We start from the raw sequence: 20574 nt of genomic DNA, 5'->3' as shown, positions 1-20574 counted from the left end.
AGTGTTATGTTAAGCTTTTAATTTTCCTCTAGAATGTATCTGCGCATGGATGCATGTGCAACTGGTTTGATTAAAATGCAATAAAATGTTATATTTCCTTTGAATGGCTTTACCAATCTACATAACCGGCAAGAGACTTGCATACAAGTTAAGACAATAAAAATGTTTATTTTTTCCTTAAAAGACATAAGGAATGTACTTATAGGTTATATTATAATAGTTCAAAGACGAAGAAGAGAATCATAATTTATCAAAGATGAAGCTCTATTACCATATTAGAAGAAGGTAGAATCTTGTGTAATATAAAACTGTAAATTGAATATTGATAAATGTTATATATTTAACAATGCCTTCAGACCTAATTGTCTACCATATATTTTGAAGTTGCACTAAACTTCTCGTAACCTTAATGACTTTGTTTACGACATTGAGAAAATCTTTTCCAGTTTTCATCTTCCTTGGTGCTGGTATTGCAAACAGGCCAGCCTCTGCATACACTCCTTATATTAGCACCTGTAGAATTAGGACAAAGTCGAGCAAGAAGTTCAAATCTAATGAACATTTCACAATTCATATTTCTTGTACGGATTTTGGAGATTTGAGTCCGACTCTCCACATCAGGAAGACCAAACTCAACCTTACGGTCCAATCGTCAGGGACGTAAAAGTGCAGGATCCAAGGTGTCTGGCCTGTTAGTTGCCATCAGAACTTTGATGTTTCCATGGGCATCAAACCCGTCAAGCTGATTGACAATCTCATTTATTGTTCGCTGGACCTCGTTATCTCCACCAACACCATCATCAAAACGTGCACCCCCAATAGCATCTACTTCATCAAACAACATCCCATTGACTGGGTGCAGCTAATCCAGTGTCTGATTCTTTGATACCACAAAGGTCATTGATCTTTTCGGCCATCTCTTTGATATCTTTTCCACTTTAGTGCTGCTATAAGAATATGGACCTAAACCATAAGTTTTCAATAACGCGATATCATCTTCATCCAAGGGCTGATGATTCTTCTCAGCCATCGGATCATCCTCTGGTTCAGCCGCCAATATCTTGACCCAAGCCACCATCTTATCAAACACAAAGCTTTGATGAAACTGTAAATTGCTTATGATTGATATATCTTAATTGTCTACCTTAGTGTGCATATCTATAAGGTTAATCCTAATCTTATTCAACTAAATAATTTTTGTCTAACTAGATAATAGTATTGTATAATAACTCTAACTAAATTGTTAGTATAATTATCTTAATAATAAAAAAATTGAAGAAGTTGGGTGTCAATACAAATGAAGAAGAAATAGCACTGGTGTTCCTTGCGTCACTTCCCGACTCTTTTACTAATGAGGTGGAATATCTGATTCGTGCTGAAAAAATGAAACTCTAGTTGAAGCACGAGAAGAATTAAGGGAACCGAGAGAGAGAATATTCCGGACAGCAATGGAGTCAGCAAAAATTCCAAGAAACGATCCTAGGGATCAAGACTCCGGTACCTGGTTGATCTGAAAGCACCGTGTCTTTGGCTGGCTCAATTAGTAAGTTTAACCTTAGGCCTTTTAATTTCAATTGTTATGCTTTCAATTTTGAAGTGTTATGTTTTTAATTTTCAAGTGTTATGCTTTTAATTTTTGAATTGGACAACTATTGTATAGTGTGACAATTTTAATTTCAAGTCTCTTACCAAAATTCTTATGTAATTCATCATTTTCTAATTGGACAACTATTGTATAGGGTGATAATTTTAAAACCAGATTTATTGAATATTTTAAGATAATGCAAGTGTGCAACCCCACGTGTGCGCTTCTCAGTTCTAATTCGTCATTTTCGAATTGGACAATTGAATACCTTTTGTAACGACCCCTCCTCGGTCGCTACCGGCGTCCGAGACCTCTGGGAGATTCCGTCAAGTCCCGAACAAGCCTGAAAGAAATTTCTCAATAACTCATTGTGCACTTATACTAAACCGTATTAATGTTTGATCCATATATATTTATAACATGAATTCAATAATAAGCATAGCCATTAAATTTTGACTTTAAGTCATGACATCACAATTAAATACATTGAGTTCAAAAATCCCAAATCATCGTTTATATCAAAACTAATATTTGTTTACATAGTAAAACTAGAGTACTGCAACTCAACCTCTAACAGCGGAGCGACTCGGGATAAAATGCTATGAGATGTCTTTACCTATTTGCGGTGGACCGTATGCGCCGATGATTACGCACTAGGCTGATCACTGTCTACAAAAAGGGAAGTAAAAAGGGGTGTGAGTCTCACAGACTCAGTGATCATCGGCTCCGTGAGTAGGGCGTAGATGGGAAACAAGCAAACAACAGATCAGTTGACATTAAAAATGCAAGATTATAACAACAATTTATTTCAATCAGGCGTTTGTGCCTTATATGAAATACTGAGAATTTCTTACGCATTATAAACACTTCAATTGGTAAATTAACCAAGGTAGATAAATTTTCGCTACAAAACAGATCAATAACCTTATTCAAGTCAATCATTTGAAATATTGAAATAAAACAATTTTTACATAAAGAAAATTCCGCCGTCAAGATCAATTGACATTTTTCTCAAATCAAACCAATATATTCAGCAAGCTCCTATGAAATCAAATGTTAATCAAACTCATACGTAAATCACAAATCGCCTTACACTCAAGGAGTTAAAATTCATTTCACCATAAAAATAAGGGAGCTGCAGAAAAACCATTAAATTCCACTTTCACCATGCAAAGAAATATAAGTTTGAAAACCTAGAGATGCCACTCTCGAGTAGGGAATGAAAATAAACCCGTGGTCCTGCTACCACGTAATAACATTCGGGAGCCTCGCTCCACCAGATCCTACATGCCATGGCAGTCTCACGATGTTGGCCGACATAAGAGATATCCGACGGTCGCAACCGTGTAAATCATTGGTGGCCTAGCCAAGCATACATACATCACAGGCCGTGGTCCCCACCACGCCTAACATCCTGTTGGCAACCCAAAGGTTCTCTAGCTAGAGCTCACTCGTGCGTGAGGGTCACACTTAACCGATGTGACATTCGACCTACTCTCGACGCCCTCTGTTTGTAAAACCATTTTTTGAAATCGTTTTATGTCCTTAAAAACTCGTCTCAAAATTATTTCCAAAGCATTAAACATAGGGTATGATAAAATCTATCATTTTCTCAAAATGAATTTATGCATGAATTTCAAAACAATAATTTGCACGGTGGATAAGGAATATAACCATGGATGCACATTGCATAAATATAAGGCACAGATTTTGAGGTAAAACAGTTCGAAGGGCTTGTTTCCCCATTTTGAAAACACTTTACATATAATTTATACATATATATATTCAAAATAATTTTTGAAAATAATTTGCATTCACAATTCCCTAAAATTTCTACCAGCACATGCTATCCACAATTTTGCATCTAAAATAAAATATACATACTTTTATACTACTATGAGAATTTTAAAATTGACACCCTCTACTTACCTCACAATAACGAGATGTTACGTCGCTATTAATTTAAAAATATATCTACTTATTCCTTCTTACCGGTCGTTTGTTATTTCCTCCGACCTGCCACCACAATGTACCACCTTTACTCATTTCTCTTAAATATTGAAACCCACTATATATATATTATTTTATTTTATTTTTTTATTATATATATATTTTTCCTTTTATGCCCCCATTACCTTTCCTTCACCCGATCTCTTTCTCACCTTTTTTGCTACAGCCTTCATCTTTCCTCCTTCCTCCTTCACTTCCAACGCCGGCAGCAAGCTCTCTACTTTCACTCTCACCGCCGGTCACCATAACAGCCCAGCTTCCTCTCTTTTCCTTCCCAAAAATCCAGCAGCACAAGGTTTCTCTTTCCTCTCAAAAATCAGCTCCTTTCCTTTTTTTATTTAGCTCCATAAATGGCTTCCTCTCTGCTCTATTTCTCCCCTCAAGACCGGTTGCAACCACCCAAGAAATTCTCCCTTCAACCCGTGACACTTCCTCCTTTCTCTCTCACATTTCGGCTCTTTCTCCCTTTCTCTTTTTCTCCCTAAATGGCTAAGGAAAAAATGAAAAAGACAAAGAAAGGTTGTATTTGATATGGCTTCATGGTGGGGCCGCCAATGACAAGTTTCTTGTCAATGTTCCCCCACTCCTTTTTCCTTTCTTCTTCTTTCTTTCTCTTTAAAATCCGGCTACTACTCCTTTAAATGGCTTTGACTTTTCTTTGCCTTTCTCTCTTTCATCTCTTCTATGTCACTTGACCGGCCCCTCTTTTTTTTTTTGTTCTCTCTCCCTTGTGTCCTTAAGTCGGCCCCTACCATCATTTAACTTAAAAAAAATATTACATTTTGGCCTCCTTATCCCACACATGGGCGGCTGCCCATGTGATCTTTTATAATAAATTTTTTTATTATTGTTGTTAGTATTTATTTTATCCCCTTTAATTATAAAAATTTACATGTAAGTCCTCAATTTTATTTTATTTACTACACAACCCTTCAATTTTCGTATTTTAAAATTTGATCTTTTCAATGCATTTAAAAATTCTAATTTCCATCTATCTCTCTTCCTCTACACGCGTACAACTAGAATATCGAAATTACGCTTCAACGCGGTGTCACCATAATATTTTAAATATTTACTTACCCACGCTAACTCGATTTAATAAAATCACCCAGGCACAATTATCATCGTTTTTCTGCGAAATTCTTTCTTATTTCTTCTCCCCCACTTAGATCAATCATATAATCCTTTTTCATGACTAATTCCAATAACAAATAAAATATTAATATTTTAATATTATTTTATTTATAAAATAATATTTTATTTCAAAATATTCTTTTCACTCGTAACCGCTTTTCGACTCTTAATTTACATCAAGTGACTCTTCGTTTTATCGATAGGGTCTTATTGATGGTTAAACGAGAGTACGGGGTGTTACACCTTTAACATAATGCAACTGTGCAACTCCATGTGTGCAACTCCATGTTCTAATTCATCATTTTCGAATTGGATAATTGAATATCTTTAAGATGATGCAAGTGTGCAACTCCATGTGTGCTCTTCTTAGTTCTAATTTCAAATTGGAAAATTGAATATCTTTAAGATGATGTAAGTGTGCAACCCCATATGTGCTTTTCTCAGTTCTAATTCGTCATTTTTGAATTGGACAATTGAATACCTTTAAAATAATGCAAGTGTGCAGCCCCATGTGTGGTCGTCTCAGTTTTAATTCGTCATTTTCGAATTGGACAATTGAATATCTTTAAGTCATGACTTAATGCATTCAAACAAAAGATATTTGAAACCAACTCGTTGGTAATTTCTTGGTTGAAGCAACAGCTAGGTACCTCAGCTACTATAGTCTACAACAATTAAATATGTTAAACCGTCACATCCAATTTCATTAAGGTGTCTTCTTCGTAACTATCAATTTCTTTTATACGTTTGAGGGAATTCCTAATGATCTATTTCTAAAATCATGTAGGGGGGATTTCTTTTCATGTTTTGAAGTACTCTTAAACTAAAGCTAAAAAGCAAAATCATGATTTATTATAAATGAAAAAATAATTGAAGTGTAACATCAATTATAACATAATTAATCTATATATAAGGAGAATTATATGTTTCGTTATCTTAAAAAATTAAAATTTTCCTATAATACTTCTAATATGTTGTTTGCTTTTGTCTTAACGTGCTTTCTCACTATTTTGTTTTTTAAAGTGATAAAAGTAACAATTAAATGAAGCCTAAATTATTATAAATAAGTGCTAATGATTGGTTTGATTGAAGTGTTATGTTTTTAATTTTCAAGTGTTATGCTTTTAATTTTTTGAGTGTTCTGATTTTAATCTCAAGTATTATGCTTTTAATTTTCAAGTACTATGCTTTTATTTTTGAGTAGGGTTGTAGTATTATAGTTGGAAATCTCAAAGGAAGAGACGTAAATGATGATAGTGTATAAAAAATATAAATTTTAGATATAAAGTTGTATCTTAGTCAAACTTAGTCAAACTATTTGGATGGTTTTATTATCAAACTCATTTATTTTTATGATATTTTAGGATTCAGTGTGTATATATATAGAGAGAGAGTGAGCAAGTTTCGATTAAATCAGTTTGGTTAATTCAATTAATGAGGTCGATTAATTTGAGTAATTTATAAATGATCAATGAAAAATGTAAGAACTGAATTGATAAAAGCCAAGCGCTCTACCAATTGATTCTCTGTCTAAATTATTGTAGTTTAGACTTTATAATTAATTTAGCATCCAAATAACGTTTGCAATTAAGAAATAGTCAAAATTTAAAAACAAATCTTTTTATAATTAATTAACCCTTAACTACAAATAACTATAACCCTATTACCTTCATTATGTAATTGAAATATTTGATAAATGACGTTTTTTACTTGGCATAATGCTCAAATAAGCCTCTAAATTATTGAAGAAAATTCAAATAAGCCTTTATTCTTTTTGTTGCATTCAATCAAGTCACTGTAATTTTGTTTTAGATCAAATAATCCCTTATAACTAATGATTGTCTAAAGTCAAGAAAATAATAAGAACAAAAACTCTTGAAAACTTTAAATTAAATTAAATAAAAAACTAAATCATTTGAAAATCTAAAGTATGTTATTGAGCATGATACCAAATTAAACACTAATATCTTAAATAACAAATTAGAATGAGTAATAATGAAAAGAAGAAGAAATTTCTTAATTAATTTGTACACATAAAATAGATGATCTAGTAGATAAGTGTTGATGAAAATTATGAATGAAGTTTTAAAAATTCAATTATTACCATTTATATTTTCTGTATTAATTTTAGAGAAAATTATGTAGAAACTATTAATATTTTTTTTTGAAAGGTAACTGTTCATAAATTATATTAGTTTGGGATTAAAGAAAATGAAAAAGAGAGTGGGAGAGTGATGTTGGATTTACTACGCAAGTGCACGTATCGTTAACAAATAATACAATGGTAAATAGAGTGTTGAATCTCATAGAAAATTGTATCAACTTTTGTTAAGTACTAAAATTATAACCTACTCTTATTCAAACAACCGAAATAAAGTGATTAATTGGAAGCAAAACCAAAACTAAACAATAACTAAAAACTAAATCTAGAAGCTGACAATAGATACACTGAATTAAAAGTTGATGGCAAATCTTAATTAGAAAAATTAATCAATAAACAAGTCTAGGATTACAATATCCCTCAACACTTCCTTTGAATTTTCTCTCTCTCTCTCTCTTAACTTGTTAAATGGATTAAGTTGCTAACTTAGAGTTTCTAAATTATTTATAAGTCTCTTCTGATGTTCTTATAAAAATATTTATCTTAACCAATTTAGTATATTCCTATCAAAATTTAATTAAAGACAAACTCATTAAACTCAAACTCTAATCTTGGCTACATAAGACATATAGGTATATTTCTATCCTATACAAAATCAAATTACCCAATCAACTAAGTGAATTTGAACTTATGCTATTCCATCCATGGCCCACACTAAACTCTCTTTTCCAAGTAGCATTTAAGTTTCTAGATCAATCTAATTGGTGATCAGACAATCAAAAGCATTAAACACAAGATTGTGATAAACAACTCATATTCCATTGATCATAAGCAAAAGAGAAATTAAAAATCCAAACTACATGTTGAGTTCAATTGCAATCCTAGATAAAAACAATTAGTTCATGGTGAATAATAAAAACACAATTCAAAGAAGTTTAACCATCAATAACAATTCAATAAAATCAAAGAAGAAACAAAAAGGAAAAGAAAACTAAAGATTGTCAGGTCTTCGATCTTCAATCTTCCAAGTTTTTCTTCTCATTCTTGAGTACTTGATGGCTCTTTTTCTTCAGAGAAATCCTAGCTTAATTGTGTCTTTCAATTGCCTCAAAAGTGCCTTTTTATAGCCTCCCAAAAAAAATGAATTTTTATAAAGTTCGGAAGAGCCTTTTCCTGAGATGTTGGTGCGATGCTGCAACCTCACTTTCCAGGCACTATGGCACCAGCTCTGCTATATATATATATATATTGCATTTCATCCTTTTGGCACCGCAGCGCCACACTTGCTGTTTCCACCATGTATTCTGCTGCAATCAATCAACTTGTGATGTGATTTTTTCCTTGATCAAAGCTGAATTGGGAAAAGCAGTAAACATGGAAGTTGTGACTCTGTCTCTTAGCTTTCTATTAACTCAAGAATCACATCAATTGAACATCTAGAATGAGAATTATGGTCAAAATACTGAAACATGTATAGAAGAAGCACTTGCCATTTATGCACTCTTCTTCAACAATTGAAGCCTTTTTATTCGTATACCTGCAAAAGCATAAAACTAAATCAATATGAAACTAAACTAAAAGCAATTTGACATAAAACTAAAATAAAACAATTCAACATAAAACAACTCAACATGATTTAAACTAAACTAAGTAAAACAACTAAAAACACCTAATTTTGAACCTAAATCTCAAGAACTTAGCTAATTTAATACTCAAAATGTGACGAAATAACTTTATGAAATAGAGTTATGAGGAAGTGGACTATTGAGGGAGTTGAATGTGATGGTGGATGATCTAGCTACGACCAGGGTTGAGAGGGGGGAAGATTTATTGCTGGTATTAGACTAGTGTACGGAGTTGGATTGTTGAGAGAAGGAATGGGGATGAAGCTTTTTGTTTAGAAGTGTTAGGAGGGAGTAGCTTTATCATCAATTCCTTTATAAACTTTAGCTTTCTGTAATTTCTTAGACGTGATCGGATAGTAGAATTTATACTCCTCTTTTCTTTATTCTTGTGAGTATTCTAACCTCTTGTTAGCTGGCAGGTTTTGATGACGGTAGATTGAATGGATGGTGGTGCAACAGGACTAACATTTTCATTTTACTGCGGGTGCTTTAGGCTTTTTGTTTACTAGAAGGAAAAGAATGAGAGAGAAACAAGAGAGAAGAGTGAGGCGAATCTGCTGTCTTTTTAAAACTTAGAGAGAGGTTGATTTCATAGTGAAAAATAAAAAGGAGGAAGGTAGAGGAGAAGAGAGAAAGAAAAAAAGAAAGAATACAAGTAGTGAAAGGAGGTTCAAAGAAGGAATACAAATAGTGAAAGGAGGTTCAAAGAAGGCGAGCAGGGGGAATAGGAAGAAAGCACAAAACTTGCTCAAATTATTTAAAATTTTGTACACTTAATTATTTAACAAAATCGATCTATCCATTTAGCTAAAAACTTAAGGAAATAAACCGAACAAACAAATAATTAATAAACTAGTATATATTATTGATCAAAATCAAACATAAAATTGGATCAAATCAACCCTACACAATAATGATATTTCAACTTAAGAGTTAAAAGTTTTAGAGCACTAAGGCAAGATTTTGTTGGTTGCAAAGCAGAAATGTAAAGAACCGTATAATGAATTCACCAGTAAGTTATGTACTAATTAGAGAAGATAACATATCATAATATAAATTATTAGATAACCATATGAGTCATAAATATTCTCTTTAATATTAAATTATGGTTAATAAAACCACCAAACACATTCATTTGATTTGTTCACAAAAATAAATAAATAAAACAAGAGTCGAGATGTATTCTCACCATGTTTTATTCGATCTTGCTACCTCAAACCCGATAAAATATTTAAGTTTTCCTAAGTCCTTGAGTTTAAAATTAGAATTTAGGTTAGTCTTTAACTTCATTACTAAGCTCTATGGAAGTACTACCAATCACAATATCATCAACATAGACTGACAAAGCAGTATATCCCCCACTGTCTGTGCTTTTGGTGAACAAAGAATAATTAGCTTTAGATTGCTGAAAACCATAGGTTAACAAATAGCAGGTAAACTTCAAATTCCATTACCTTGACACTTGCTTAAAGCCATACAAAGACCTGTGTAATTTGCACTCCATTTGAACATTATTAGGACACCCTTAACTTGATTTCCTTCTGGCAGCTCCATAAAAATAGTTTCATCCAAATTATCGCTCAAGAAAGCATTATTTATATCAAGTTGAGTGAGAAACCAACCTTTAACAGCAGCTAATGTCAAGAAAAGTCTTACAGTTGTGTGTTTTGCCACCGGACTAAAGCTTTCTTGATAATTAAAACCAACTCTTTAATTATAACTTTTTCCTAGCAACCTTGCTTTATATTGTTCAACACTACCATTTTTTTTTTTGAAAATTGATAATATACTTTTATTAAGCTGAGAGAAATTCCACAATCAAATCGATGGAAAAACACAAAACTAGACAATATACCCACAATGTCCAGGTATATCCCACCAAACTAAAAAGACATCATCCACATAAGCCCAGGGACAATACAGAAAAAAAACTTTACAAACTCCCTGATGAAAATCAACCCAGAAAATTAAAACAAATAACCAAACTAAGTAAAAGCTGATGTATAAAAAATCAGCCCACTCTCACAGCAAACCCTGTAAGAAATTCCAACAGCTAAATAACGTAAAAAAGTCAGCAATAATCAGCAGAACTTATGTGTCATCCAGTCTTTCAAAAAGACATAATCACCGTATCACCAAAAAACAACCAGCTTATCAGAAAAACGAAAGCTCATACATTATGTAAGAGTAGTATAAGGACCCCGTATATCAACATGTATCAAATCAAAAGAATTTGTAGAAGAATTCATATGTATTGGAAATGACAACTTGTTTTGTTTAGCCAAAGGTCACGCATCCCACTGAAAATCATCTTAAAATTTCACATCAGAACAAGACTTGTGAAGTTGCTTTATTCTAGGTAAAGAAACATGACCAAACCTATAGTGCCAAATATCAAAATTTGATTTCAAAGAACGACAAGCATTTGAACAAACTGTTTTAGAGTACAATGACAAATCAGAACTCAAATTTGCAGAGGGAAAAACACAACTAAAATTTGTAGAATTATTAAACTGTCTAGTAAAAGCATTCTTGAAATCTGCTGGTATTTGTGCACTCAAGTATCTCTGCATGATGTACAGCCCATTGGTAGCATGACCAATCATTGTCCAGGTATGAAGGTCCTGAATCAGACAGTATTTGTCAGAGAAAGCCAAGAAGTTTCTTTTATTTGCAGTGAGTTTACTAAAAGACACCAAGTTGAACTTAAAGGATGGAACAAACAAAACATTTTCAGGAATCAACCCTTTAGACAAATGAATAGTACCTACATGAGGAACTAAGGCTCTCGTTTCATTGGGCATTTGCACAAATAGATTTTGTAATTGTCTATATGACCTAAACTGATGCAAAGTATATGTAATATGATCAGTAGCTCCTGTGTCCTTTATCCAAGTGTCATACTTCAATGTAGGAAAGACATTTGTAATGGAAAAACAACTGTGTTTAGAGATGATACCTGCTAGAGCTGAGTTGACAAGAGAAGGTTTGTTTTGTTAATTTGTTGACAAAGGGGAATCCTGATTCATTTTCTATACCACCACGCTCAGTGACTATAACCATTAGTTTCTGAATCTGGTCCTCAATGTGAGAAAGCTGCACAGCTGAACTGACATCTACATCATCAAAATGCTCATTCTCTTTGTCAACAGTAGCACTATGAACAGAAACATTTCCTCCTTTCTTAAAATTCCCCTTAGATTTTGTGAACTTGAAATCTTCTGGGAAATCTATAAGTCAAAAACATTTATCTTTCAAATGCCCTCTTTTACCACAGTGATTACATACCAAATACATATTCCTTTTCTTCTTACTATCAGAAATCGAGGCCATAGCAGAAGCCTCAATTAGGTTGTGATTGAATGAATAATGACCTCTGTGATTCCTCTCGCAAAACCATATTATAGACTTCGTTAAGAGATTGAAAGGGCTTGATCATCACTATGTGTGATCTCAAAGCAGAATAAGACTCATTTAGCCTATTCAGGAAATGAAAGACTGTGTCCTCATTATACTGATCCAGAAATCTCTTAAAACAGTTGTTATTACAACTACCACACTCACAATAAGGTAGTGATCTATAATTTTTTAATTCCTCTCCATATAGATTTCAACTCGGTAAAATATGTAACCACTGACCTGGTACCCTGTGTGACATTACTTAATGTAAACTGCAAGGTACAAATTCGAGACTCATCATCCTGTGAAAATTGCTCCTTCAAAGTCTCCAAATTTGCTATGCAGAGTCCATGTAAAAGACCATGAAAGCAATTTCTGAAGAAAAGGAATCAAGCAACCAAGCAACTACCAATTTATTACATCTATTCCATGGACGAAATAAGTCAATAGTCGACTTAAGTTTTTTGATATTACCATCTACGAAGCCAGACTTGTTGTGAATGGCTAGTGCAAGTAGAAACGAATGACTCCATGCCAAGTAATTGGGTGAGGTCAACTTAGGGCTTGCCATAATTGATGCATGGTTGTCTGGATGATGGACATAATATGGTGATTAAGAGTCGGTGATAGAGGAATTTGAAGCTTTTGAAGAAGAATTCGTCACTTAGGGTTTCAATTGAAGAACTAAAATTACAAAAGGATTTTCTGACAATCAAGAGGGATTTCAACAAAGAAATAATTTTTGATTTATAAGATTGAAACAAGAAAAAAAAATAAGAAAACTCAAGATTCAACCAAAAACGAAGCTAACTTGCTCCGATACCATCTTAGTTTACTAAGTATCAAGAACGTGAAGAAGGCAAGAGCATTATGAGTATAAGAAAGGAAGCATCGTGACAAAACAGATTTTGTATCATGTTCTTCACACTGCGAAATTAGCAAAAAAAAGAGTTCACATACACAGGATTAATTAACTAAACAAAAGTCAACTAACTATAGTAAAGCTAACTATAAGTGGTTAATTAATCTAATCAAATATCCTAACATGTAATGCCACCAATAGTTTTATGTAATTGTTCAGGCTTTTCATCTAAGCCAAATTCTTATGTCATGAAAAGTCTCTTACCAAAATTGTAAGAGACTTATAATGGCCAATTGATTATGGAAGTCAACAAATTTGCTTTTTTTTTTTTAAAAAAAAAAATTATACTCTACATTACCTATAGTTAGTATTAGCTTAGACTAAAATAAATTTGCATTTATCAAACATAAAAGTAATTACAAGTTGATGTAAGATATCTCATGAAAAATGACAATCTCATGAACACTATGTTATGTACTTCCTTCTCATTTCGACAGCCAAGACAAATTAAAATATTAAATGTAATTAGAAATTGTCTTGTGATATTATGTATTGATAATTTAATATGTAAAAAACATTATTTCAAATTAATCAAAAGTGTGAATTCATACATGAGACAACTTTTATTATTGTGTGGTACCTTAAATTATTGGATCTGAAAGACATATAATTAGAACCAATATAGTAATTCTACGTTGATCTGAGAGTTTTGGCAGTATCTTCATATGCTTGTGTTTATTAGTTACATATATATATATATATATTTCAGAATTAGAATAGATTATCCTAAATTTCATCTTGTAGCAAGTCAAAGTCCGCAATTCTACTATATTATAGAGGCGATAATCTTCTTTTACTCTTATTAGCCATGGATGGTTACAATTAAAAACAACAGTATGGCTGAAATCACTTGGAATCTCTTGCGGACAGGATCATTAACTTCAGTTGACTTGCTCGAAATTAAAACGACAAGTGCCTTTGGATCTCACCAATAGTTAAGTCACTATAATTATTCGCTTTAACAAAATTGTGGGCATAAAATTTCAATTGAAAAAATATTTTGGATACATATAATATTAAGTTACACGATAACAAGTAATTCTCTTTTATTATAAATCATTTATATCAATAATATAATAAAGATTTACGAACTTGTGCTCTCAACGATCAAAATGGAGCCAAACTAGGCTAATATAATTTGCATTTGAATTTCTCGTATTTGATGGATTTCTTATTTTTTCTTTTGGAATTGAGATATTTGAAAGATTCACTTTTGTGAAATGAAAAATTAAATAAATTACAAATTCATCTAACAGTTAAACTCTGACAAACATAGATAAGTATCGACATATATTATAGCCAAAAAAAATACTAATATATGAAATCAATTTGACTAATGCCACGACATGTTACCCAAATTAACATGTAGTTTTTTTTTGAAGTACAAATTAACGTGTAGTTAATAGTCAAAATATAATGCTTCATATATTTATTCATAAAAAATCTACTATTGTATAGTGTGATAATTTCAAAGCTAGATTTATTGAATATCTTTAAGATAATGCAAGTGTGCAACCTCACATGTGCTCATCTCAGTTCTAATTCGTTATTTTCAAATTAGACAATTGAATATCTTTAAGATAATGCAAGTGTGCAACCCCACGTGTGTTCCTCTCAGTTCTAATTCGTCATTTTCGAAGACCTCTTAGTTCTAATTCATCATTTTCGAATCGGACAATTGAATATTTTAAGATAATGCAAGTTTGCAACCCCATGTGCACTCTTCTCAGTTTTAATTGATCATTTTTGAATTAGACAACTATTGTATAGTGTGATAATTTTGAAATTGGACAATAGAATACCTTCAAAATAATGCAAGTGTGCAACCCCATGTGTGCTCTTCTCAGTTCTATTTCGTTATTTTCAAATTGGACAATTAAATACCTTTAAAATAATGCAAGTATGCAACCCCATATGTGCTCTTCTCAGTTCTAATCATAGAACTGGATGAAATACTTGTTTAGAAATTTGCAGGATCCAAGGTGTCGGGCCTGTTAATTGCCATCAAAACTTTGATGTTTTCACGGGCATCAAACCCGTCAAGCTGATTGACAATCTCAAGCATTGTTCACTGTACCTCGTCATCTCCACCAACACCATCATCAAAACGTGCACCCATAATAGCATCTACTTCATCAAACAACACGATACATGCTTTTTTGGAACCTGCCTGTAGAAGGAGAAAAAAATTATCAGCCAATTATGTGCCGCCACGTGGATTTAATGATGTCATAACCATGTAATTAATTATAAAATAATTAATTTATTGGTTGGATTATTTTAAAGACATATAGTTGAACCAAATCTCCTATTGGTATATATTTATCCCTTGAGATAATGTTTAAATTGGACCAATCAAAAATTAGTTATTGGTCATTCAATTTATCTCTAAATAAATCAATTTAATTTAGAGATAATATTTATATTTTTGACCAATCAAAAATTAGTTATTGGTCATCCAATTTATCTCTAAATAAATCAAGATAATTTAGAGATAATATTCATATTTTTGACCAATCAAAATTTAATTATTGGTCATTTAATTTATCTCTAATAATTATATTAATTTAGAGATAAAAGTCAAATTGGATTATTTAATTTATCTCTAAATAAATTGAGATAATTTAGAGATAATACCTAACTTCGGCCAATCAAAATTCAAGGACTCAAGGTCTGGCCAATCAAAAGACTTTTAACAAGTCATTATAATTTATCTTTAAATAAATTAAAATAATTTAGAGATAATTCAAAGACATTACATTCTCATCAAAGTCTCCCACCAAACATTATAAATAGGGGGCTCCCCCAAGCCATTTGGATTGATTGAGAGGCATTCGAAGATTCAGAGCCATTCGAAGATTGGGAGCATTTGAAGATTGAGAGCATTTTAGAGATCAAGAAAAATAGAAGATTTTTGAAGTGAAGATCAAGTAACAACGAAGTTCGAGATCAAGCGGCAACGAAGTTCGTGATCAAGCGGCAACGAAGTTCGTGATCAAGATATCAAGCGAAGTTCGTGATCAAGATATTGTGTTCGTGATCAACATTAAGTCGTGAAGACCCTTGAAGCGAAGATCAAGTGTTCGTGATCAACATTAAGTCGTGAAGACCCTTGAAGCGAAGATCAAGTGTTCGTGATCAAGATTAAGTCGTGAAGACCCTTGAAGCAAAGATCAAGTGTTCGTGATCAAGGCTAAGTCGTGAAGACCCTTGACACGCAGATCAAGTGTTCGTGATCAAGACTAATTCGTGAAGACCCTTGAAGTGAAGATCAAGTGTCCGTGATCAAGATTAAGTCGTGAAGACCCTTGACACGAAGATCAAGTACGTTCTTGATCAAGACTAAGTCCAAGTTTACGACTCTTGAAGATAAATTGAAGAAATTAATCAGAGGAATTTCCAGAGATCATCACTCACTTCATCAAATTTTTGTATTTGTCTCATAATTTTCAAGTCAAGAAATTTCGATGAGAAATTTGTGTGTACAAATTTCTGGCACACCTAGTGGGACTATCTCTGCCTCTCATCTTCTTTCTTCAAGCAAATCTCCAAATATCTCCAAGTTGCAATGGCTCCTAAGAAGAATCTCGCCAACAAACCTACTGTCAAGCCTGCTAGAGCAAATCCTGCAGTCTTTCCAACCTCATCATCAAGTACAGATGTTCCAACACATCCATATGGTACTTGAAGAAAGACAAAAGCTTTTACTAAATTGTATGAGCAAACTCTCCCAGTCCTTAACCAAAATCCTTTGTATGATGCTTCTTCCCCAAGTTCCGAAGAGGTCCCTACCATGCAACTTGCTTCCTCTAAAGGATCAAGTACCAATCAACTCAAGGAATATGATGGCTACTCAAGCAGTAGCTTTGTTTCATCATCCCCTGACCAAAGCTCTTCGTCAAAAGTTGATTCTGGAATGATGGTTGTCATGACCACTGGAACAACATCTCTAGAAGAACAAGTAGCGCTTCTTGCGAAGACTGTGGAATCTCTGATAACAAGCATCAGAGAAAAGGATGAACAAATTGCCTTAATGATGGCAAAAATTAGTAGCCTTACTGGAAAGGCACCAATGGATCTTGGTCAAAATCAACACCAAGATAATGAGGAGAATTCCACTACGGAAGTGGAAAATAATCTCCAACAAAAATCTAATAAAGCAGTCACCAATCAATTGAAGGAACTCATCAAAGAAGTTATCAAGGAACAGGTGGAAAGTGTCACTCAACCTTCATACACATATGCCAAGCCATATTCTCAAAGGATTGATCGCATGAGGATGCCACCAAACTATCAGCCACCAAAGTTCCAACAGTTTGATGGTAAAGGAAATCCTCGTCAACATGTTGCACACTTCATAGAAACTTGTAACAATGCTGGCACTTATGGTGATTTTATGGTGAAGCAGTTTGTTCGCTCTTTAAAGGGCAATGCTTTTGATTGGTACAAAGACTTAGAGCTTGAGATGATTGATAATTGGGAGCAATTAGAACGTGAGTTCCTTAATCGCTTCTATAGCACTTGATGTGTGGTGAGTATGATTGAACTTACAAGTTCGCACCAATGGAAAGATGAGCCTGTGATTGATTATATCCATAGGTGGAGAAATCTCAATCTTAATTGCAAAGAGCGATTGTCTGAGTCTTCAGCTCTTTGATATGTGCATCCAAGGGATGAATTGGGGGTTACACTATATTCTTTAAGGCATTAAGCCTAAAACTTTTGAGGAATTAGCTACTCGCGCTCATGACATGGAATTAAGCATGTCAGCCGCTGGAAATCAAGGACTTTCAGTGCAAGAGCCAAGGAAAGGTAAGCAAGATCTCCACAAAGGGGGCAAAGCTTTGACAGATAAGAGTGAAGGAAAATAGTCTATGACTGTAAATACCAAGCCTATCAAAGTGAATGCCAATTCAAAGAAAACCCAAGAAACAAAGCCTAGTCCCTTACAGGATAAAAAGAAAGTATCTTTGAAAGAAAGACAAGAGAAAAAGTATCCTTTCCCTAACTCAGATATCGCAGGAATGTTGGAAGAACTTCTGAAATCTAAGCTCATCCAATTGCCAGAGATGAAGCGACCGGAAGAAGCTGATCAAGTAAATGACTCCAACTACTACAAGTACCATTGTTTAATTGGTCACCCCATTGAAAAATGTTTTGTCTTAAAAGACAAAATCATGGGTTTATACCAGGATGAGAAAATTGAGTTTGAAGAAGAAATGGCTACAGCAAATGTAGCATCAACAACAAGCATGCTTTCTCCACTTAATGTGTGGAGCAAGATAAAGTTCGGATCCTTCAACTATATAATGTTGGCTCTCAACGTAAAAGAAACGTCCAATCCTAAAGACAATGTTGTCAAAGTTTGTGGCTTTACAAGTGAGGATCCAGACAATGAAGGATCGATCCTAGCTACTCATCGGAGAAAAGGAAAGAAAAGTCTTCCCAAGGACATGCAAGTGCCAAAAAGATCCAAAATGGTGAAACAACCATCTAGGAAGATGATGATTAAAGCAATGCCAAGAAAAATAAGTATGGGCAAGTGTGAAAATTTGATGGTGCAAAGGCCTAGACGACCAATCACTTTGAATGATTTCATGCCAATGCAATTCAAAAATCAAAATCCAATTCCCACATCATGTTTCCAAATCGATGAAGACGTTGGGAATGAAGAAAAAATTAAATTCAATTCTAATGCCTTATATGGTGCAGAAATTACATTTTCTGATGAAGACTTATTGTTGGGGTCTACCACTCATAATCGGCCTCTTTTTGTTCATGGATATAGTCGTGAACAAAAGATCAATCGAATCCAAATAGATGATGGATCTACTATCAACTTACTCCCACTAAAAACAATGAAAGAGCTTGGGATTCCTCTTGATGAATTATCGAAGAGTCACTTGATGATCCAAGGTTTTAATCTTGAAGGGCAAACAGCTATAGGAAAAGTTAGACTTCAACTTTTCATTGATGATATGGAATCTAATCCATTATTTCATGTGATTGGTGCTAACACAACATATAACATGTTGTTAGGGCGACCTTGGATACATCAAAATGGTATAGTATCATCGACGCTTCATCAATGCTTTAAATATTGTAGAAATGGTCAAGTGAAGACAGTCATAGCAGATGCTAAGCCATTTACTACAGTAGAGGCACATTTGGCTGATGCTAAGTTCTACTTGGAAAGTACTTTTGTAGAAGAAGTACAATCCCAAGGCGATCAAGGAAATGATGAAGGACAATCATCAAAGGGAAAGGGAAAGAAACCGTCTTCATGTACAAAGGACAATAATGACCTTATTGAAGGCTTAAAAAATTTGACTTTCCCACTTACTAGTTTAGAAGGGTCAAAATTCACTAAGTCTCCATTGAAGGGATTCGTAAGGCCAACAAATGGGCCATCAGTTGAACACGATGATCTTCCCTCTCAAAGAGCTAATGGTTTCGACTCTAATGCTTATAAGCTTCTAATAAGGGCTGGATACAAACAAGAAGAAGTTTATAAGTTAGTACATGAGCCTACTGAACCAACCAAAGAAACTTCACAAGATCCTTCCAAGAATTGTAAAGTTTGGCAAAAAAAGGTAAATGTTGTCAAAGCTACAAAATCAGGGTTGGGATTTACACCTTTAAAGTTGAAGATTCATAAAGAAGCTTCAAGATATATAACGACTAAAGTTGACGATGAGGAAGAAACCCCGATGGAGTCATCTAAACTTTCAGTTTTCGATCGCTTGGGCACAGTCACAACTCGAACTTTAGTTTTTGATCAATTAAGCATGCCTTCAAATCGAGGTTCAGTATTTAATCGTATCAACAAAGATTATACAAAAGGGACTTCAAGAGATCCTATCAGTTCGAGGGTAAAAAGAAAACCTTCACAAAAGAGGAATAAAAAGAGCCTCGTGACATATGAATTAAAAGATTTTCATAGCATCATCCCTTCACAAATGAAAAGAAAAAGTGAATGGATTGTAACAAATGATGAAACATTAAAGGCTAGAAGGTGCACTGTGATTGTGACTAAACAAGCCTCATCTTTAGAAGAGGAAGAACAAGAAGAAATGGAGATCTTCACATGTAATCACATGTCTATAGTAGAAAGTGATGAAAAATCTGAAGAAGAAGATATCCAAGAGGCTCCTCCGTCATTAGAGGAAGGAAATCGACCTACAATTGATGAATTAAAAGAAGTTAACATAGGCACTACAGAAGATCCTCGTCCAATCTTCATAAGTGCTAGTTTAACTTTTGAAGAAGAAAAATCTTATATTGACCTTTTAACAAGGTATCGAGACATCTTTGCATGGACTTACAAAGAAATGCCAAGGTTGGACCCTAAAGTCGCTGTACATCACCTAGCAGTAAAGAAAGGCGTTTGACCCATTAAACAAGCTCAACAACGTCTTCACCCTAACTTGATTCCCCAAATAAAGGTTGAGGTCAATAAACTCATTGAGGCTAGCTTTATTCGAGAAGTCAAGTACCTTACTTGGATCTCAAATATTGTTCCAGTTAGAAAAAAGAATGGCCAAATTCGAGTTTGTGTGGATTTTCGAGACTTGAACTATGCTTGCCCAAAGGATGATTTTCCTCTCCCTTTGACAGAAATAATGGTGGATGCAACAACTAGCCATGAGGCTTTATCTTTTATGGATGGCTCCTCTAGTTATAATCAAATTCGTATGGATCCAAAGGACGAAGAGCTTATTGCATTTCGAACTCCTAAAGGAATATACTGTTACAAAGTTATTCCTTTTGGGTTAAAGAATGCAAACGCCACTTATCA

At 33.6% G+C, this 20574-nt stretch overlaps 1 pseudogene; it reads right to left on the bottom strand.

Moving 5' to 3' along the window:
• Positions 1–358: 358 nt before the first annotated feature.
• The window catches only part of LOC108663656 (26S proteasome regulatory subunit 7A-like), a 37307-nt pseudogene continuing 17091 nt past the window's right edge, over positions 359–20574 (bottom strand).

This window comes from Theobroma cacao, chromosome 10 (assembly GCF_053813885.1).
Source record: "Theobroma cacao isolate CCN51 chromosome 10, ASM5381388v1, whole genome shotgun sequence".
Lineage (NCBI taxonomy): Eukaryota > Viridiplantae > Streptophyta > Magnoliopsida > Malvales > Malvaceae > Theobroma > Theobroma cacao.
Note: the sequence above shows the minus strand (reverse complement) of the source record. Positions and strands in the feature narration are given on the sequence as shown.